The following is a 23,698-nucleotide window of genomic DNA, read 5'->3' on the forward strand; positions in this document are numbered from 1 at the left end:
GAAGGGACGACCCAGGAAGAGATGGGTGGACGGAATTGAGGAAGACGTGAAAAAGCTGGGTGTTAGGGGGTGGAGACGGAAAACCATGGACCGGATAGAATGGCAGGATATTGTGATGCAGGCACAGGACCTTCAAGGGCTGTAGAGTCAAGGAGCAAGTAAGTAAGCGTGGCGCCCAGGGCGGACACATTCTTGTTGACATTGTATTCAATAACGCACGGCTTGACAACCCACTGCTGAGTTGTATCTGTCCGCAGGCACACCCAACGAGTTTGTGCAGCGGTTAAGGCCTAGTAAACAGGAGATCCCAGGTTCTAATTCCGGTCCGACAAACGTTTTCACTCGTCGCCGCTGATTTCACCTAAAGCCCAGATGAGGCCAACCTCAGAAATTTCCTCGCTTTGGTTTATTTCCTCCCCCCCCCCCCCTCCCCACTCCCCTTCCAACTCCAATTTTCAAAATGTATATCACTCTTGATGATTACGCGTGGTGTCCGAAAGAACAGACATCACTCATTCTCATAAAAGGAAGTTCTTATATGTTGATTCTCGTATATAAGAATACAGCAACCAGTTGCTGTTCATAGTGCTGTTTCTTCACACAAATAGCGTCGTTACCGGTTTCGAGGCGCCACGTTCATATTCAAACGGCTGTGCACATTTATGGTATATTTGTTGTTGTTTGCATTAGTTGTTGGCGTAAAATGAACGTAAATTCAGCCCTGTGAAATATATACCGGTTTACTGGTCCGACCACTCTGGTTTTTGAAAATCTCTTGAACTCTTCAAAGCTGAGAAGCATATCTATGCCTCAGCGTTAGCCATGGGTATTGTGCAGACAAATGTGAAAAGTTGATACGTTTCTGAAAACGTAGTTTCCAGACCGTTTCCAACTGACAGTTGAAGGTTGCAGGTAGAACCAATAATGATTTGTAAGCCTCATCGTCTGTTGTTTTTAGACGCTCCACGTCCTACACACTGAAGAAGGATTTTTTCATATTTCATAATAATGTTAGCGCAAAAAGAGACACTGTATAGATGGGATCCACAAATGAAAATCTTTCCTTTGTTTGATTTTTCATAACATCGCATACTTATTTTACTACGGCAGTTTATTTCTTTGTTCTGTTTTTGTCGCATCATTCCTCATTTTCTGTATCTGACTGTACGAGGGCTGTTCGGAAAGTAAGGTCCGATCGGTCGCAAAATGAGAACCACAGCGAAAATGAAAATTTTTTTATTCGCAACAGTTAGCCATACCTTCCAGCTACCTATCTAAATAGTCGCCATTCGGATTTAGACAGCTGTGGTGGCGTTGTGCAAACTTACCAGTACCCTCGCCACAGAAAGCAGCCGTCTGTGCTTTCCGCCAATTCTCTACGCTGATCTGCCGTTCGTTGTTTGTGCCAAAATGTTGTCTTCGTAGGTAGCAGCTCATGCGAACAGAGATGAACAACGGGGGGAGCCAATGAAGGACTGTATTGTGGGTGATCAAACACTTCTCATTGAAAACACTGCAGGAGCGTCTTCATTGGCCCTGCAGAATGTGGCGGAAAATTGTTTTGAAGAAAGAAATGCATAGCATTTATGTTATGTGGACTGCATAGCTTCAGGCGAAATCTCTCACCAGTTCCACCTACTTGGCGAGAGATACTTTTGTTTTAGATATTTCTACGTGATAACTTTGCGCTCTGAACTGAAAAGAGCGACATGAAGCGATCGACAGGCACACTAAATACACTGCCCAGCACATCTATGCAAAGTTCCATCGGGTTTTCACAGTGGTTTCCATGTCGCACCTAATTGGACCTTATTTTCCGAATACGCCTCGTATAAATCATCCACGTGCGATATACTTCTGCGAAGTATGTGAGTGAGAATACAAGGACGATATAACGTAACATTCGCCGTAACTGACTGGTTAGTTGTTGTTGACCGTTTATTTAACAACTCTGTCATTTCGAAACGTTCAGTGAGCTACTCAAATACCGAGTTAACACTTCGACACAGCGCCAAATTCTTTAACACAGCTGTCAGTCTGCTGTTGGAGCACAGCTGGGGAGTTTGAGTCGAGCACCCCCTACTAAGGGCTGCCACTACAACTGTTCACGGCGCACTCGGTCCACACAAGCCCATAAGGTGTCATGATCACAGGTGCGGAACTAGGAGGCAAATAATTAATCAGTAGATTTTTAACCGTTCTGTAGAATAAAATATGTTTCTTTTGCGTATCACGGGCTGCCGGATATGAAAGTCGTTCCGTAAAAAATTGTAGTGATGGAAATGGAAAGTGTTACACAGTGATTAGTTTGAGCGAACGCTGTCGAACTGATACTCCATACCTGTGGAATATGTTGATAAACGTTTCATACTTACGTGTGGTTATTTTCAATACAGAGGTAGCTAATTCGTACAGCTGAAGAATAATATGAGTACTGGGTACGTCTAACGACACTGCAACTTTTCAGGAGGACATCGCAACACAGCATTTCACCAGAAGACGTGTGCGCTCATCTTCTTGCCATTTTTGGGACTCTGGGAAAGGCGCTGATATAAGGGACACGGGTACACATCACATCGTCAGCATGCGCAGACAGTTGGCTGTGGTGACGAGTTGGACTAGGACAACAGTGTGGCGACGTAAGTAGACACGGGTCGTTGCTGGACTACACGACGAGAAGATCGCACGATTGATGGACTTACTCTGACGAATAGCGCATGACAAATGCTGAAATCCGGGAAGAGGTCTTAGGGAACAGTTTACTGGCACACGTGTTGAGATCGTGAGATGCCATTCGTCATTTACCGCTGACACTATACTACAGCCAGAGTTAACCGTGATGTTCATTCATGGGTCTCGCTTCAGTTTACTGAGATCAGATCGATGCTAGATTGTCCGTAGGCGTCTGGCGAATCTGCAACACCCGGAATCATGGGTCTACTGAACCTAGCGATACTGGATATACGACTCGTCCCGTAACGCAATGGCGATATGCCATGTGAGGTCCTACGTGTGCAAACGGAAAGAGGACACGACAATATTTCTTCGTTTGTATTAGTTTATGAAATGGTCTGTCGTGTAGCCCAATGCCTAGGTTCGGTTCGAAGATGATAGTTCTGCTTGTGAGTTGGTGATTTGTACTGTAGCCCGAACTCTAGATTAGGTTGAAAGGTATAGTTTGGTTGTGAATTGTTGGAGCTGTATCGAGCGCTTCAGTTGCGCCGAATCATGGTGGAGGAAGTTGTGTATGAAAACAGGACTTATTCGGTAATTGTTGAAGGGAGGATGAACGTCGCCAGTATCTGAGAGAAACCTGACCTGTTGTCGTATCTCTCAAGATCAACGTACCAAACGGAATTTTCTAGCAGTATATTGGAGAAACCAAAAATGCAATTCATAGCATAAATGTCTTGAGAAATGTGCTGATCCTTGACTGATCTGCCTCATCCGTTGATTTGTCACCAATGTGATAAGTCTGCGATGTGACCGGAAGATGCAACTTACTTTTTCGTACCACCCAATAGCGAGCAATGTCCATGGATTACTACATCATCTGTTTCAGGCTTGGCAAGAAATTCCTCAGCATGGCATTCGAAGTTGTTTTGCAAGAATGTACTCGTGTTCGTGGAGATCACACATCTTACTGATGTTGATGATCGATATCATTATCGAATGGGAAGAAAATTTAATCTTCTAATACCCGTTATGTGAGGAACATCTCCACAAACCTTGCGAAGTGTCATACTGGTGCATCATGGTGTAACACTTTCCCCTTCTGTCACTGTATACACGGATGAGTTCAGGCATTATGAGCAGAGCCTGCGGCGATGACTAAAGCCACCTGATGGCGTTGCGGCGATAAAAGTGTACAAGCGGAGCAGAAACGAATGGGGAATCATTGTACCGACGATATTGGACGTAAATGGGAAGTGTACTGATGCATGCGACTTTGACAAAGGTCAGAGTATTAAGGCCCGGCGCGTTGAAACGAACAGAACGAAAACATCGAAGGTGGTCCACTGTTAACGTTCTACTTCATAAGTATATGTACTGAGGAAACTGCAAAAAGGTGGGAATTTAAGGAGATGAGACCTGGATAAACTGACTAAACCAGAGGTTGTACAGACTTTCAGGGAGAGCATAAGGGAACAATTGACAGGAATGGGGGAAAGAATTACAGTAGAAGAAGAATGGGTAGCTTTGAGGGATGAAGTAGTGAAGACAGCAGAGGATCAAGTAGGTAAAAAGACGAGGGCTAATAGAAATCCTTGGGTAACAGAAGATATATTGCATTTAATTGATGAAAGGAGAAAATATAAAAATGCAGTAAATGAAGCAGGCAAAAAGTAATACAACTGAAATTGACAGGAAGTGCAAAATGGCTAAGCAGGGATGGCTAGAGGACAAATGTAAGGATTTAGAGACACATATCACTAGTGGTAAGACAGATACTGCCTACAGGAAGACACCTTTGGAGAAACGTGAACCACTTGTATGAATGTCAAGAGCTCTGATGGAAACCGAGTTCTAAGCAAAGAAGGGAAAGCAGATAGGTAGGAGTATATAGAGGGTCTATACAAGGGCGATATACTTGAGGACAATATTATAGAAATGGAGAGGATGTAGATGAAGATATAATGGGAGATACGAAACTGCGTGAAGCGTTTGACAGAGCACTGAAAGACCTGAGTCGAAAAAAGGTCCCGGGAGTAGACAACATTCCATTAGACCTACTGATAGCCTTGGGAGGGCCGGCCCCAACAAAACTCTACCATTTGGTGAGCAAAATGTATGAGACAGGCGAAATACTCGCAGACTTCAAGAGGAATATAATAATTCCAATATCAAAGAAAGCAGGTGTTGACAGATGTGAAATTACCAAACTATCAGTTTAATAAGTCAGGGCTGCAAAATACTAACACGAATTCTTTACAGACGAATGGAAAAACTGGTAGAAGCCGACCTCGAGGAAGATAAGTTTGGATTCCTTAGAAATGTTGGAACACGTGAGGCCATACTGACCCTACGGCTTACCAGATGGCAGTTATAAGACTCGAGGGGCATGAAAGGGAAGCAGTGGTTGGGAAGGGAGTGAGACAGGGTTGTAGCCTCTGACCGATGTTATTCAATTTGTATACTGAGGAAGCAGTAAAGGAAACAAAAGAAAAATTTGGAGTATGAATTAAAATCCATGGACATTGTAATTCTGTCAGAGACAGCAAAGGACCTGGAAGAGCAGCTAAACGGAATGACAGTGTCTTGAAAGGAAGATATAAGATGAACATCAACAAAAGCAAAACGGGGATAATGGAATGTAGTCGAATTAAGTCGGGTGATGCTGAGGGAATTAGATTAGGAAATGAGACACTTAAAGTAGTAAAAGAGTTTTGCTATTTAGGGAGCAAAATAACTGATGATGGTCGAAGTAGAGAGGATATAAAATGTAGACTGGCAATGCCAAGGAAAGCGTTTCTGAAGAAGAAAAATTTGTTAACATTGAGTATAGATTTAAGTGTCAGGAAGTCGTTTCTGAAAGAATTTGTTTGGAGTGTAGCCATGTATGGAAGTGAAACATGGACGATAAATAGTTTGGACAAGAAGAGAATGGAAGCTTTCGAAATGTGGTGCTACAGAATAATGCTGAAGATTAGATAGGTAGATCACATAACTAATGAGGAGGTATTGAATAGGATTGGGGAGAAGAGGAGTTTGTGGCACAACGTGACTAGAAGAAGGGATCGGCTGGTAGGACACATTCTGAGGCATAAAGGGATCACCAATTTAGTATTGGAGGGCAGCGTGGAGGGTAAAAATCGTAGAGGGAGACCAAGAGATGAATACACTAAGCAGATTCAGAGAGATGTAGATTGCAGTAGGTACTGGGAGATGAAGAAGCTTGCACAGGATAGAGTGGCATGCAGAGCTGCATCAAACTAGTCTCAGGACTGAAGAGCACAACAACAACAACAACAAGTATATATAAACAGTGACTGAACAACGGTGAAATCACGAGTAGGTGACACGATGTTGGACGTCCACGCCTAATCACAGAACGTGGAAGAGCAAGCTTATATGCTTTAAACGGTTGCAGTCCAAGGCATATCGGACGATATAGTCCAGTGTTGGTGCAGTCACAGGTGTTTCAGAGCAAGACGTTCAATACTCATTACTGAATATGGGTTTTCGCATCAGGCGATACATTCGTACTCCCGTGTTGAATCAACGTCATCGTGAATTACGATTGCTGTTGGCGTGGGATCATTGAGATTACACCGTCAATCAGTGGAAACGTGTCGGATTAATCATATTTTTTGCTACACTATATCAATGATCGTGACTGGATGCGTTGTCACCCTGGCGAAAAGCTGCTTCAGACATGCACCGCGCCACGGATGTAGACCGTCGAGGCATTATTATGCTACGCGGACATTCACCAGGGATTCCATGGGACCTGTGGTAGTAATGAAAGGCACAATGACAACTGCATTCCTTCACGTTTGATGTCCTCACATTCGGCGACGCAATCTTCCAGCAGACTAAGTGGCCATATCAGAAGGCCGCAATCATGATACAGTGGCTTCAGGATCACGATAGTGAAATCATGCTGATGTCTTAGTCACCAAATTTATGTTATCTGTGCTTGATGGAACACATCTAGGGCGCCAGCTTGACGCTCAAACCATCGGCCTGTACATTGCACGACCTGCGCTTAGACGCGTGGTGCCCTATACCTCCTGAAACTTACCAAGGACTTGTCTAATCCATGGCACTCTAGAACCGCTGCTGTATTGGGTCCATCAGTAAACCAACAAGTTAGAAGCAGGTAGTCATAATGTTTTGTATCAAACAGTGTCATTATACGGGGGATGACGTGCAGAGCCGCCACCGCCAGAGGCACCCGCCACTGGAGAACTGGCCGGCATCTGCAGGCGCTGTCCCGTCCGGTAAGCCACGTGGTGGCTGAGGCGCGCTGCGGCCAGAGGCGTCCACCAGGCGTCCTCGGCCGCGCATGCGCCCTGCCGCGTCTCCTGCCACAATGGCGGCGCCGCTTCTCGGAACTGATTACGTCTCCGAATGCGCCGGCTATAACAGCTGATTATATCGTGCTGGCCCGTCGCCCTGAATTAAGGCGGATCAAAGTACGGCAGGGACCCGCCCCTCGTCATGCCGGCACCTCTCAAAAAATGGCAGTGCCGTATAAATTAATCTCACGCGATGCCGCGTCCCCCCCATTGTGCGCGGAGCCTCTTGACGATGGCGGGGAAATTAACCCCTTTTAAAAAGCGCGCCGTAATGAAGCAAACAATTGTCGCTTCCTCCCACGCCGTGCCGTCCCCTCCTGTCACTGCTGGCTCTCACGCCGAAACGAAAACTGCCCGACGCCAATCAAATCGTTATTTATCGTGCTACCGATTATAGCAATGATGATACGGTAACGTTAACACTTCAAGCATTTCGAAAGAGCTTCAGTCGCCTCACGCAGGCTTACTGAAATTAAAAACAAGACGTGCTAAGATATCTGAATAATTTTATTTTTACATGAAAGCCTCTACCTTAATCTACGTTTCTACATAATTTCCGTCAATATTGAGGCACTTGTCATAGCGTTGTACCACAGCAGTCTGCCGCCTGGCTTAGTAACCACTGCATCACCACTCCTTTCATTTTGTCATCGTCTTGAAGACGCTGACCGCCCAGGTGTTTCTTCAACTGCAGGAACAGATGGTAGTCTCTGGGCGCAAGATCGGGGCTGTACGGAGGATGATATAGAGTTTCCCATCGACAATATGTGATGAGATCTTTGGTCTGATTCGCCACATTCGGACAGGCATTGTCTTGCAGCAAAACGATGCCCTTGCTCAACTTCCATGGACTGTTACTTTGATTCTGGTGTGACGTAGGCCACCCATGTTTCATCGCCCGTAACAATTTGGCTTCAGAAATCATCACCGTCGTTGTCGTACCGCTCGAGGAAAGTCAATGCACTGTCCAAACGTTTGGTTTTGTGCACATCCGTCAACATTTTCGGTACCCAACGTGCGCACAATTTTCGGAGATTCAAGTGCTCGGTCACAATGCCATACAAAACACTACGAGAAACGTTAGGAAAGTCATCCCGCAAGGAGTAAATCGTAAAGTGTCTGTTTTCTCTCACCTTATTGTCCACTTCCTGCACGAAACTTTCATTAACGAACGAAGGACGCCCACTCCGTTGTTCATCATGCATATTTATGCGGCCATCTTTAAATGCTCTCACCCACTTTCTTACCATTCCATCACTCATAATGTTTTCTCCGTAAACTGCACAGATCTCACGATGAATATCGATCGCTTTTAGGCCTTTAGCACTAAGAAATCTTATAACAGCCCGTACTTCACAGTCGGCGGGACTCACGATTATCGGAGGCACCTTAAACACTCAGTACACAATGTAAACAAGGAAGAATCAGACCGTAATGGCGGTAGTGCGTAGATTAAGGTACAGGCTTTCATGTAAAAATAAAATTATTGAGATATCTTAGCACGTCTTTTTTTAATTTCAAAACGGCACATACCTAAAAAACACACCTCGTATTTCAAAGAATCTGCCATTTTATACATATGTACGAATTCCGTAGATGCTACTGTTTTGTATACTTGTCCGATGTTTTAGGATCTTAATTTATATCAGTAAACAATAACACTATTGCCCTACAATTTTACTGCTTCTAGTATGAAAATATAAACAAATTAATGAATTTCGAAGTCTGTGGTTTCATCTTTAGCAGCTATGTGGAAGTGATACAGTGATTCGACATGTCATTGGTAGGTTTTCGGAAGTATGCGTCACCAGAAGCCGACGCGAAGTCGCACAGTTCACGGGCCGCTGATTTGTGGTCCAGTAGCGCCCCAGATGTGTTCCAGTGGGATCAGATAATCAAATTTTGTGGCCATGTATGTCCTCCGTAAACGAATGAATTTTTTCCGGTCATAAGAGAACTCACAGTGTCTGCATTCTGAGACAGGAACCATAAAGGAATTATGCGAATGAGACGGATATCGGTATATATTATGGACAGGTACAGACGAACAAACGATTACAATTTCAGAAAAAACTGAATTATTTATTCAAGAGAAAGAGCTTCACAAATTGAGCAAGTCAGAAACGTGTCGGTCCACCTCTGGTCCTTATGCAAGCAGCAATTCAGCTTGACAACGGCTGAGAGAGTTGTTGTATTTCCTCCTGAGGAATGCCCTGCCATATACAACCCAATTGGTGCGATTGATCGTCAAAATCTCGAGCTGGTTGCAGAGACCTGCCCATATTGCTCCAAACGTTCTCAGTTGGGGAGAGATGAGTCGACGTTGCTGGCCAAGGTAGGGTTCGGCAAGCACGGAGAAACGCAGTAGAAACTTTCGCGTGAGCGGATGGGCATTATCGTGCTGAAATGTAAGCCCAGAATGGCTTACCATGGAGGGAAATAAATCGGGACGTAGAGTACCGTCTACGTATCACTGCACTGTAAAGGTCCCACGGATCACAACCACAGGGATTCTGCTACGAAAGGAAATGACATACCAGACCATCACCCATGGTTGTGCGCCCGTATGGCGAGCGACAGTCAGTTTGGTATCCCACCACTGTCCTCCTTCGTGGTGCCTCATCTTTTTATCTTAGAGTGTAACAAACACTTTTATACCTCTTGACAAGGTATACATCGTCAAAGAAATACGAAATAGAAACATTCACATAGTTAAAAGTATGACACAGTAGAAATGTTCTTACCGACTTTCTGAGTAAAACGGATTGCTGGAACAAAATAGTGAGGGCCTCCAGCAGAACGTAGAAAATTGGGTTAAATATCCTGATTATGTGCCAGTAATGCGGCATTTCAAGTGTTCATTATAAATTATATAAGTCACACATGCTATAGCAATAGTGATCCCTGACGATCTTTGTAGTATGACTGACGCACTGTTGCACGACGTATGGAACACCCACCGCAGCCCTGTTTGTAATTACTTTACTTCATTTTATTACCTGTAGGCATGGTCACGATCACCTTCAGGTAGTAATAGGCTACTGTACAACGTTATATTATATGGTAGTGGTGACGTTAGAAATGCAGTATATTATGTACATGACTTTTGTTCGCATATCATTCCCCAGGTGCGCAGAATAGTAATATTTTGCCTGCTCGTCAGTTTTTACAAGGTATGCATTGCCCTTGAAAACGGATTGTGAATAGGACATCAAATTATCCAATAGTGACTATACTGACGAGTCGAAACGTCATGACACCTGTCTAGTAGTTTGTCTGCTGACCTTTCAATTCTGTGTGGCATGGATTCAAGAAATAACTGGTAAGTTTCGCAAATAATGTGGCAGCATCGATTCCTGGATCAGCATCAGTGATTCGGTGCCTGCTGCAACGCAGTTGACGATGTCACTGCGTCAGTACGGTGACACGTAGCGGCCATGTGCTGTGGGGACCGAATTTCAACAATGTGCACTGAACGGCGAGGTGCGAAAGACTTGTAGCTGTTCCAACACTGTGCTGCACCGTGTGAGCTGCCACTTATCGCCGCCTACCACGGTTTACAGAGTCGGGAAGCCGCCGATCTCCGCGTTCTGTAAAAGCGGAGACGTGGATGTCCAGCAACTTATAGCCTACTAATGATTTCACCACGCGAAAAACACGTTCCACAGTTGCTCATGACACATGCAGACGAACAACCGACCACTTTTTTGCAGTTTCCGTGGTGCTCGTTCTCTGACGTCGGACCGTAACATCTTTTGTCGAATTCGTTCACGTCGTAGGTTTCCCCCACTTACGCCTATATCGTCTGTAGAATGATCCACGCACAGGAGAACCTCGTTAATGCGTCCCATACGGAAGCGGAAGCATGGTCGGAACGCGTCATATGGTATAATATTTTGGGGTAACTCTTCAAATGAAACAAAAGCGTGTAATACGTATTATTTGTGGAGTAAACTCACGAACGTCCTGTAGAAACCTCTTCAAAGAACTGGGTATACTAACTACTGCCCCTCAGTATATTTACTCCTTAATGAAATTTGTCCTAAATAACATATCTCTTTTTCCAACAAACAGCTCAATTCGTACAAACAATACCAGGAACAAATATGATCTGCACAAGGACTTAAAAGCACTTACTTTAGTTCAAAAAGGGGTCCGCTACTCAGGAACACTCATCTTCAATAATTTGCCAGCAAACATAAAAAATTTAGTTACAAATAAAGATCAGTTTAAAAGGAGCCTGAAAGACTTACTAGTGGCCAACTGCTTCTACTCCATTGACGAATTTTTTAGTAGAAACAAATGATGTATTGTATATATTCATACTATTAGTATTGTTATTTGAGCTTTAAAAAAAAAATAATTTGACATGTTCCACATCCACGAGGATCTCCTCAACACGGATCTATGGACCGAAAAACTAATCTAATCTAATCAAAAAAGATAAAATTATTGACCCAAAACATCACAGTACAGTGCAACATTAATGTTCAAATGGAAATACTGCATCAACTATTGTTCCATGTTACAACAGTAACATAACTAGTAGAAAACGTTCACACACTAAAAAATCTTACACGAAAGTGTGATGAGTGGTAGCACATGCTGTGTAAAATATGTCTGTACCGCATTGACACGCAACTGATTTGCTCGTAACTCCTTAAGACACGAGAAATCGCATCATAATAAGAGCGTTGTAGTCTTAAGCAGGATTAAAAAAGTCTTTAATGTCGTTTTGCTTAGCAGACGACAACTTTGATTTTACCGCTATGTTTTGCCATTTCCTAATTAACGAAATGTCTATTGGGGCAGACCTAGAGGTTTGTTCGATGTACTGGAGGACTGTATCTACAGTATTTTTTGCGTATGTGTGTGATGCTCGAGACCTAAATTCCTTGTCTTCGTTGTCGTCATCAATTTTCTCGTTCTCATCGCTTGCTCGAGTTACAGTGTCAATGAGTTGGTCATCAGTTACTTCTGCTTCTGTCGTGCACTCAACATCAGCAGTACTGATCTGCTCACTCACGCCACTGGGCCATTCACTTTCGCGGTGGGCAGTGGTGGTAGTGTCAGTGTAAGTTTAATTGAAAACCTGATTAATAAGGAGATGAGAAGGCACCGAGAACCGTGCTTCCGTACCGGGCGAGAGAGTAATCCGGAAGGCGCGGAGAGCGTGGGAGCGGCAGCAGGGGGCAGGCTGGGACGCCGGAGAGCCCCCTGGAGCGCGGCCACCCGCAGCAGCGACAAATGAGGCGACCCGCCCACCACACTGGCTGCTCGGCGGCCTTCGCGACACGCGCCGCCGCTTCCCGGCGTTCCAGCTCCAGGCGGGACACGTGTCACCCAGACACCACAGCCTACTTCTTATGATATACAAAAGAATAAAATAAATTACATCTTCCGAAATCGTTTTATTGCGATTATGTATGGATCAGTTTGGATTCCGTAGAAATGTTGGAACACGGGAGGCAATACTGACCCTACGACTTATCTTAGAAGATAGATTAAGGAAAGGAAAACCTACGTTTCTAGCATTTGTAGACTTAGAGAAAGCTTTTGACAATGTTGACTGGAATACTCTGTTTCAAATTCTAAAGGTGGCAGGGGTAAAATACAGGGAGCGAAAGGCTATTTACAGTTTGTACAGAAACCAGATGGAAGGTTTAAGAGTCGAGGGACACGAAAGAGAAGCAGTGGTTGAGAAGGGAGTGAGACAGGGTTGTAGCCTATCCCCGATGTTATTCAATCTGTATATTGAGCAAGCAGTAAAGGAGACGAAATAAAAGTTTGGAGTAGGTATTAAAATCCGTGGTGAACATTGTTATGCTGTCAGAGACAGCAAAGACTCTGGAAGAGTAGTTGAACGGAAAGGACAGTGTCTTGAAAGGAGGGTACAAGATGAACATCAACAAAAGCAAAACGAGGATAATGGAATGTAGTCGAATTAAGTCGGGTGATGCTGAGGGAATTAGAGTTGGAAATGAGACACTTAAAGTAGTAAAGGAGTTTTAAAGAGGAGATAAAATGTAGACTGGCAATGCCAAGGAAAGCGTTTCTGAAGAAGAGAAATTTGTTAACATCGAGTGTTGATTTAAGTGTCAGGAAGTCGTTTCTAAAAGTATTTGTATGGAGTGTAGCCATGCATGGAAGTGAAACGTGGACGATAAATAATTTAGACAAGAAGAGAATAGAGGCTTTCGAAATGTGGAGCTACAGAAGAATGCTGAAGATTACATGGATAGATCACATAACTAATGAGGAGGTATTGAATAGAATTGGGGAGAAGAGGAGTTTGTGGCACAACTTGACTAGCAAGGGACCGGTTGGTAGGACATGTTCTAAGGCATCAAAGGATCACAAATTTAGCATTGGAGGGCAGCGTGGAGGGAAAAAATCGTAGAGGGAGACCAAGAGATGAATACACTAAGCATATTCAGAAGGATGTAGGTTGCAGTAGGTACTGGGAGATGAAGAAGCTTGCACAGAATAGAGTAGCATGCAGAGCTGCATCAAACCAGTCTCAGGACTGAAGACTACAACAACAACAATTTTTTCCATTAAATTTGAAACCTAATTGACCCGATTGTAAGTTTATCTGCATAGTTTAGTTTTCCACGGACAGGGACTGCGATTGTTGTGAGCGGATGCGAGCCGAGTTGGTGACACTTCGATCTCAGCTTCAGGCTGTGATGGCTTCGGTTACACACCTTGAGGCTGCAGTGGATGGGTACCACTGTTGTGGGCCGGCCGTGGGAATCCAACGGACGTCCAGCACGTCAGAGTCCTCCGATCGGTCCTCACCGGTGGCCAACCCAGTTACTGCTCGCTGGGAGGTGGCCCCGGGGCGAAGCAGGTAGCGAAAGGCTTCCCAGGCGGCCGCACATAAGGTCTCCCCCGTCTGTCTGACAAAGAGGCTCCAGGTGCTGTCTGTGGCTGACACTGTCGCTGAGCCACATGCTGTCGCCTGTCCTGTTTCAGAGGAAACCACTCAGCCTGCAAGATCCGGGCAATCGCAGAGGGTGGCATTACCGATAGTTAGGAGCTCCAACGTTAGGCGCGTTATGAGGCTCTTTAGGACATGGCTGCCAAGAAGGGAAAGAAAACCAATGTGCACTCCGTGTGCATACAGGGTGGAGTCATTCCAGATGTGGAACAGGTCCTCCCGGATACCATGAAGAGCACACGGTGCAGCCATTTACAGGTGGTTGCTCACGTCGGGACCAACAATGTGTGGATCAGAAGAGATTCTCTCTGGTTTCGAGCGGCTAACAGAAGTGGTAAAGGCTGCCAGTCTTGCTTGCAAGATGAAAGCAGCATAGTCTATAAGACCGGTTGCGGACCTCTGGCGCAGAGCCGAGTGGAGGGCTTGTATCAGAGGCTCAGACGGTTCTGCGACCGTGTGGGCTGCAGTTCCTCGACTTGTGCCAAAGGGTGGTTGGGTTTCGGGTTCCGCTGAATGGATCAGGTGTCCACTATACGCAGGAGGCGGCTACACAGGTAGCAGGGGCTGTGTGGCGTGAGGTGGGCGGTTTTTTAGGTTAGAGGGTCTCGGGAAAACACAAGAAGGGCTTCAGTCACAAAGGGTGCAGGCTGAACACGGGAAGAACGTAGATACAGGAACCATCGGCATAACAGTTGTAAATTGCAGTAGCTGTCTCGGGGAAGTACCAGAGCTAATAGAAAGCACTGATGCTCAAATCGTTATAGGCAGTGGAAGCTGACTAAAGCCAGCGATAAGCTCAGCCGAAATTTTTGCGAAGAACCTAACGGTTATTCAAATGGATAGGCTAAACAGGTTTCGCAGTAGCTTGTTTGTTGCTGTTACAAGTTGTTTATCTTCTCGCGAAATTGAAGTAGATAGTTTCTGTGAGTTAGCATGGGCAGAGATCATTGTTGGCAACCGGAATAAAATAATAATTTGATCCTCCCAATTCAGATGATACACTTGCTGAAAGGTTCAAGTTTGATTTCAAACACGTACCCGACTGATACCACTATAGTTGGTGGTGACTTTAATTTACCCTCCTTCTGTTGGCAAAAATACGTGTATAATTCCGGAGGTAAGCATAAAACATCATACGAAATTGTGCTAAGCGCATTCTCTGGAAATTATTGCGAGCAATTAGTTCATGAGCCCACGCCAATAGTAAACGGTTGTGATAACACACTTGACCTATTAACAACAAATAATTCTGAGTTAATAACGAGCATCAATACGGATACAGGGATTAGTGAACACAGGGTTGTCATAGCGAGACTGAATATTGTAACCCCCAAATCCTCCAAAAATAAACGAAAAATATACTTATGCAAAAAAGCAGATAAGAATGCACTTGACGTCTTTCTGAGAGACAACCTCAATTCCTTCCAAATTAATGATACTCGTAAGTGTAGACCAGATGTGACTTGAATTCAGAGGAATAGTATCGGCAGCAGTTGAGAGATTTATACCAAGTAAATTAACAAACGACGGAGCTGATCCGCCTTGGCACACAAAACGGGTCAGATCACTGTTGCAGAAACAACGAAACCAATATGCCAAATTAAAACAGACGCAAAATCCACAAGATTGGCGATCCTTCACGGAAGCTCGAAATTTAGCGCGTACTTCAATACGAGATGCTTTTAACAGTTTCCACAACGAAACATGGACTCGAGACCTGACAGAAAATCCAAAGAGATTCTGGTAGTATGTGAAGTATGTTAGCGGCAAGAAACAAGCAATGCCTTCTCTGCGCGATAGCAATGGAGATATTATCGAAGACAGTGCTGTCAATGCACAGTTACTATACGCAGCCTGGCAAAATGCCTTCACAAAAGAAGACGAAGTAAATATTACAGAATTCGAATCAAGAACAGCTGCCAACATGAGTAACGTAGAAGTAGATATCCTCCGAGTAGTGAAGCAACCTAAATCATATAATGAAAACAAAGTCTTCTGGTCGAGACTGTATACCAATTACGTTCCATTCAGAGTATGCTGATGCATTATCTCCATACTTAACAATCAGACACAACCGTTTACGCGACGGAACATCCGTACCCAAAGACTGGAAAGTTGCAAAGTTCACACCAATGATCAAGAAAGGTAGTAGGAGTAACCCACTAAATTACAATCTCATATCGTTAACGTCGATATGCAGCAGGATTTTAGAACATATATTGTGTTCGAACATTATGAACTAACTCGAAGAAAACGGTCTATCGACACACAGTCAACATGGGTTTAGAAAACATCGTTCCTGTGAAACACACCTAACTATTTATTCACATAAGGTGTTGAGCGCTATTGACGAGGGCTTTCAGCTCGATTCCGTATTTCTGGATTTCCAGCGGTTCGTAGTGAAATTGCGAGCTTATGGAATATCGTCTCAGTTATGTGACTGCATTTGTGATTTCCTGTCAGAGAGGTCACAGTTCATAGTAATTGACAGAAAGTCATTGAGTAAAACAGAAGTGATTTCTGGCGTTCCCCAAGGTAGTGTTGTAGGTCCTTTGCTGTTCCTTATCTACATAAACTATTTGGTAGATAATCTGAGCAGCCGGCTTGAATTGTTTTCAGATGACGCTGTCGTTTATCGACTAATAAAGTCATCGGAAGGTCAAACCAAATTGCAAAACGATTCGGAAAAGATATGTGAATGGTGCGAAAATTGGGAGTTTGACCCTAAATAGCGAAAACTGTAAGGTCATCCACATGAGTGATAAAAGGAATTCGTTAAACTTCGGTTACACGATAAATCAGTCAAATATAAAGGCCGTCAATTCAACTAAATACCTAGGTATTACAATTACGAACAACTTAAATTGGAAGGAACACATAGGAAATGTTGTGGGGAAGGCTAACCAAAGACTGCGTTTTACTGACAGGACACTTAGAAAATGTAACAGACCTACTAAGGAGACTGCCTACACTACGCTTGTCCACCTTCTCTTAGAATACTGCTGCGCGGTGTGGGATCTTCACCATATAGGACTGACGGAGTACATCGATAAAGTTCAAAGAAGGGCACCACATTTTGTATTATCGCGAAATAGGGGAGAGAGTGTCACTGAAACGATAAAGGATTTGGGCTGGACATCATTAGAAGAAAGTTGTTTTTCGTTTTGACGGGATCTTGTCACGAAATTTCAATCACCAACTTTCTCCTCCGAATGCGCAAATATTTTGTTGACACCGACCCACATGGGGAGAAACGATATCCACGATAAAATAAGGGAAATTAGAGTTCGTACGGAAAGATATAGGTGTTCGTTCTTTCCGCGCGTTGTGCTAGATTGTAATAATAGAGAATTGTGAAGGTGGTTCAATGAACCCTCTGCGAGACACTTAAATGTGATTTGCAGAGTATCTGTAGATGTTGATATGGATGGAGACCACTACCTTTTTATTTTTTTTTATTTTTTTACAATCGTATTGACCAACTAGCATCACGTTAACAACTTCAGTTCCTCTTCTTCCTTTGTTGTTTCCTATTTTTCCGGTTTTCCCTCATTTTCTCCCCATGAAGTCTCTTCCTTTCTTCTGTCCACGTTGTTCCCGATTTTTTATTTCTTCTGCTTTGAAAGCTTTCTAAATTTAGTATTTTGTTTTTAAAACGGTTTCTTTCTGCTATTTCTGATTCTTTGATGTTGTTTCTTACAAGATCTTTTCTTACTTCTGTAATCCGTGCAATTGTCGATTTCTTCTTCCAGAAATATAGGAGTATTTGTTTTGTTAGTCTATTTCCATCCATTCGGTAGAGATGTCCAAAAAAGGTTAATCTTCGTTTTGCCATTACTTCAGATATTTTCTCTATATTTTTGTAGATCACCTCAATACTTCTTATTTCCCAACCATCTGCAGTTTTTATTGCACCCATTATTTTTCTAATAATCCTTCTTTCCAATACCTCTAGTTTTTCCATCTTATAGTTCATCGTTAGGCATTCAGATCTATATAAACATTCTGGTCGTTCCACTGTGGTGTAGTGTTTTAGTTTTGTTTTTCTAGATATACATTTCTTGTTGTAAATATTTTTGGTCAAACTATATGCTCTTTCCATTTTCTTAATTCTTACATCTATTGCAGATTTTTCTAGTCCATTCTGTTGTATAGTTTCTCCAGGATATGTAAATTTATTTACTAGCTCTATTTTACCTATTTGTGTTTGTATGTATTTTGGTGCATTTTTTATATTTGTCATGAATTTTGTTTTTTCAGCTGAAATTTTGAGACCAGTTCTGTTTGCTAATTTTTCCAGAATGTTTATTTGAGTAACTGCTTCTGTCAGGTTTACTGAAAGTATTGCGAAATCATCCGCAAAAGCCAAGAAGTTTACCTTAATTTCATTTGTTTTACTTCCCAGAGTTATTGGTTCAATTTTGTGATTTCTTAGCTCCGAATTCCAGATCCTTACAATTTTTCTAGAACACAGTTAAATAGTAAAGGTGATAAACCATCACCTTGTCTAACACCAGATTTTATTTCAAAAGGCTGAGATACTTCTCCCATAAATTTGACTTTAGATACTATACCTGTTAGTGTTTCACGAATTATATTTGCTAGTCTTGATTTCACACCATATTCTCTAATGACCTTATCTATCGTTTCTCTGTCTATACAATCAAATGCTTTCTTGAAATCTATAAGTGACACTAGTACTGGTTTGCTGGTTAACATTCTATGGCGAATTATTGACTTTAAGTTAAAAATTTGTTCTGCATGGGATCTTCCCTTTCGAAAACCACCCTGATATTCTCTTAGTTGTTTGTCTAAGGTATCTACCACTCTGTTGAGGAGAATTTGTGATAATATTTTGTATGCCACTGGCAGAAGTGACACTCCTCTGTAATTACTGACATTTTGTTTGTCTCCCTTTTTATGTAGCGGTTGGATTAATGCTGTTTTCCATTCAACTGGAATCTTTTCAGTTTTCGAAATGTTCTCAAAAAGCAGCTGTAAATCCTTTATGATTTTTGGTTCTGACCACTTCAATAATTCTGCTGTAATGGAGTCTTCACCACTTGCTTTATTGTTTTTGAGTGTTTTGATGGCTTCATGAATTTCTAGCTCCGTTGGCGGGAAATCTTCCTCTAGGTTTTGAGGTGTCACTGGAAATTTTAATTTATCTCTTGGAACAGGGCAGTTTAACAACTTTTCCAAAAAATTTGCTAAAATTTCATTATTTTCTTTATTATTTAATCCTATTTTGCCATTTTCGTCTTTGAAACAAATACTTGGTGCCTAATATCCTTTAAGTATGTGTTTAAAGGTTTGGTAAAAATTTCTAGAATTATTTTTGGTGAAATTTTCCTCTATTTCAATAAGCTGACAATTTTCAAAGTTCCTTTTGATTTTCCGGATTATTTTTGATGTTTCTTTTCTTTGTTGTCTGAATTGTTCAAGGTCTTCCTCTTTTTTCGAACATCTCCATTTTCTCCATTTTTGAGCTCTTTGTATTAGTGCTTCTTCACACTCCTCATTCCACTATATCTTCTTTTTATTCTTGGCTAATCCTAAAGTTTTCTCTGCTGCTTGAGTTATTTTCATCTGGAGTTCACGCCAATCACCTTCTTTCCTTGTCTCCATTTCTTCTCTAATTTTTTCTATATATTCTTCTGTAATATTAGCTGTAGTGGTGTTGTATCTCATCACTTTCTTGGTCGCCTTTTTCAGTTTAGATGGGAGAAATTTTATTTTCATCTTAGAGAGATAATGATCTGAATCGAATTGCCCATTTCTGACTATTTTAACATTCATAACTTCCGTGATGTACCTTTTAGATATGGCTACGTGATCCAGTTGAAATTCGCCTAGGTTTGGATTTGGATGTCTCCAGGTCTTGGCTTTTCTTGGCAGTTTGCGAAAATGTGTGGACGTGAGTTTTAACTGGAACATTTTACACATGTTGATCAGTCTTTCATCATTTCTGTTTGTTCTTGAGTGTGCTCGATATTCACCTACCATAGTTCTAAATTTCTTTTCCCTCCCAATTTGCGCATTGAAGTCACCAAGAAGTATTTTAACGATCTTTTTAGGTATGATAGAAATTTCAGATTCTAAAAGATCCCAGAATTTATTTACTTTCTCCAGATTTCTTCTGTTGTCAGCATTTATAGGTGCATGACAGTTTATGAGGGTGTAACTTTTATTCTTGTACTTCATTGTTAACATTGATATCCTTTCTGAATTCAATCTAAATTCTGTTACACTATCTACGAATTTTTTGTTTACACAAAATGCTGTTCCAAACATTGGCATTTTTTCTGTTATTGTCACTGCTGGTTTCCCTTTATAAATTCTATAATGCTGTCTATCAACTACATCCACATCTACGAATCGTGTTTCCTGAAGTGCTATGATCTGTATATCGTTCTTCTGCAGAAATAATTATAATTCCTTTTGTTTCCCAGTTTTCAGAAGAGAATTTACATTAAGGTTCCAAAGCAGTACTTCTTCTTGAACTGAAACTTGGAAGGCTTTTCTATGTATTTCATCTTTTCTTCACCGCAAATGTTGGGACTCCTCAGAATCCTAGGTCCCATTGCGTTACATGATGCATGATTCCTCATCAGAGTTACCACCTGGGGTAGAGCATCCATTGTGCGAACTTTCCATATTGCGACTTTAAGCTGTAAATTGTAAAGAGTAGGGAATCCAAGGTCATCCTTGAATTCCCAAAGTAAGACCACGTTGTTAGCCTAGAATATTATTTATTCAGCCGCCACTAACATGTGGAACAGACGCTGTTGGGGGTGCCGCCACTAACGTGTGGAACCGTCTGGCCACTACCTTTATTATTATTATTAATTATTAGTATTATTATTATTATATACCATACAGTTGTTACTCCTATTATCATCGTTACAATTATTATAGTTGTTACATTTCCCTCTATTACCTCGTCGTCAACGTCTTTGTACCTGTAAATACGGATTCCCATAACCATTATTTTGATTTTTAGTTTCCTGCAGATATCTACTTTTTTCGTATTTCCCATTATTACTATTTCCATTTAAAATCATCTAGTTAGTTATTTTAGTTTCAGTCTTATTTTTTGTTAAATATGGTAATCTAACAGCTCAATTAATTACAATGAAGACTGGCCTCGTGTTCACCTTCCTACCTCCAGCCTCTGCTTTCTGTCATACGTAACTCACTATCTGGTTTATCGAGATGAGGTGGTATTCCACGAAATTCCAGTACCCACCCCAGCTGTCCTTATATCGCTGGACAAAATAATTTGGGCCTCAGTTTCCTCTGAGCATTCTCACACCAATATTTAGTTTGAATGCTTGAGCAATATCTTCCATAGAGACAAAGCGATTCATATTAAGCAGTGCCCACTGAAAGCATCTCCTTCTAAATGGTTTAGCATAATTATGTTACTTCTAATAACTTCCCAAGAAGAGAGTGAAGCCCCTTGAAGAGATCTCAAAAGACTAACGGCTCGGACTACCCTTTTTGGTTTGAAACAAGGAAACCTATTCCCACTATTCTGTATTCCTTATTGTAATTCTTCCACATACTCGCATCTACTATCACCAGACACACTAGTGTCATTTCGTTTTCTATATGGTTTGGGCATCCTTTTCACTATTCTCACTATAATCAGAGTTCCCACTTTCTTCTCTCTTACACGGAGTGGAAGTTGCACGCCTTTCGGCAGTGGAGCTACTATCACTAACAGAATTTCCCTCATGGAAACGTTATGTTTCTTTATCTTCTCTACTACCCATTTTGGTCTTTTTTCTAATTTTAAATCCACAATTTGACATAACTTATCAATCTGGGGTTGTACTTCATTGTTATTCTCACCTACTTGATTAGTAATATCTTTTAATAACAGACCGATGGATATCTCCTATGACTGTCTGACTTTAGACATCTCACCAGGAAGTGTCTCGGTTTACAAACGTTCTCATCTGAAGCTACCATATTTTTATTAGCTACACTGATCAGCCAGAACATTATAACCACTAATTTACTATCAATATAAACCAATACAGGCGATAGCAGCATCGCCTGGTGAGGAATGACTACTGGTGAGACACAGTCACGGTGCATATAGTATCACTGAGCGTGCTGTCCTTGTGTAGAATGGGGAAGGCGCGCGATCTATCTGAGTTTGACCGACGGCAGATATTGATGGCCCAGAGGCTTTGCATGAGCATTTCGGAAACTGCGCGACTTGTTGGGTGTTCGAGGAGTGCTATGATGAGTGTTTTCAGCATGTGGCTAAACCAAGGTGAAACCACGCCCAGTCGTCGTGGGATTGGGCGGCACCCTCATTACAGATGTCGCACGTCGTAGACTGGGCAAACTGTAAAAACGGGACAGTTGGCGAACTGTGGTGGAACTAACGTGAGACTTTAATGCTGGGCCGAGTGTAGGTGTTTCTGAACACACAGTGCTCCGAACACTCCTAAAGACGGGCCTCCGGAGCCGACGACCCATACAGGTTCCAATGTTAACACCACGTCATCTGCAGCAAGTGATCATTGGCAATGGACGTTGGCCTAGTGGCAGAGCGTTGCATAGTCCGATGAACCCTGATACTTTCTTCACCATGCCGAAGGGAAGGCGCAAATCCGCCGTCTTCCAGGGGAACCGTTCCTTGACACCGGCACTGCAGAACAGAGACAAGCTGGCAGTGGCTCTACTATGCTCTGAAGAACATACACGTGCTCCTTGGCCGTCATGTGCCTTACGCGAGCTCCACAGGACTCATGGATAGCCCGGCGGAGCTCGCCTAAAGCACATGACGGCCAAGGAGCATCGTACTGTGGTTGCAGACCATATACACCCCTTCATGACGATCATGTTTTGACATCTTTCAACAAGATAATGCGCCAAGTCACAAGGCCAGGAGTGTGATGGAGTGGTTCGAGGAACACAGTGCCGAGTTCCCATTGATGTGCTGGCCCCTCAAATCACCAGATCTGAACCCAATCGAACACATTTGGAATGAGATTGAATGCGACGTCAGAACTCATCGCCGTCTTTCCCGAAATTTCCGGTAATTAGGCGACTCGTGTGTGCAGATGTAGTGCCTACTGCCTCTAGTGGCCTACCAAGGCCTCACTGCTTCCACGCCTTGATGCGTAGTGCCTAAGATGGACATAATGTTCTGGCTGATCAGTGTTATGACCGAGCGGTTCTAGGCACTCCAGTCTGGAACCGCGCGACCGCTACGGTCGCAGTTTCGAATCCTGCCTCGGGCGTGGATGTGTCTGATGTCATTAGGTTAGTTAGGTTTAATTAGTTCTAAGTTCTAGGGGACTGATGACCTCAGAAGTTAAGTCGCATAGTGCTCAGAGCCATTTGAACCATTTTTTTGATCAGTGTTAACACGGTTAGTTCTTATCGGCCGCAAGTTTGATCTCTCTTTCTCTCTTTGCCTCCTCCTTTCTGTAAAACCTGATAATCCTTCTTTAAAACCTTACTATTTTTTTGCTGTGAGAATTCGTGCCATCATAGTTTTTAGCTCCTTATCCACTTATAATCATATCACCCTTCCCTCTTGAAGAATCCTACACTGGGTTCAATTGCAAACATTTCTATAACTACTATTATTGCCGTCAAACAATATTCCAACATTACTCGCTATAGTGTAACGCACTATAGTTGTTCCAAGAAATATTTAATGTATTCACGACAGAACAAACTCAAATGTTACTCTTTGTTTCACTTG

Source organism: Schistocerca americana, chromosome 4 (assembly GCF_021461395.2).
Source record: "Schistocerca americana isolate TAMUIC-IGC-003095 chromosome 4, iqSchAmer2.1, whole genome shotgun sequence".
Classification (NCBI taxonomy): Eukaryota; Metazoa; Arthropoda; class Insecta; order Orthoptera; family Acrididae; genus Schistocerca; species Schistocerca americana.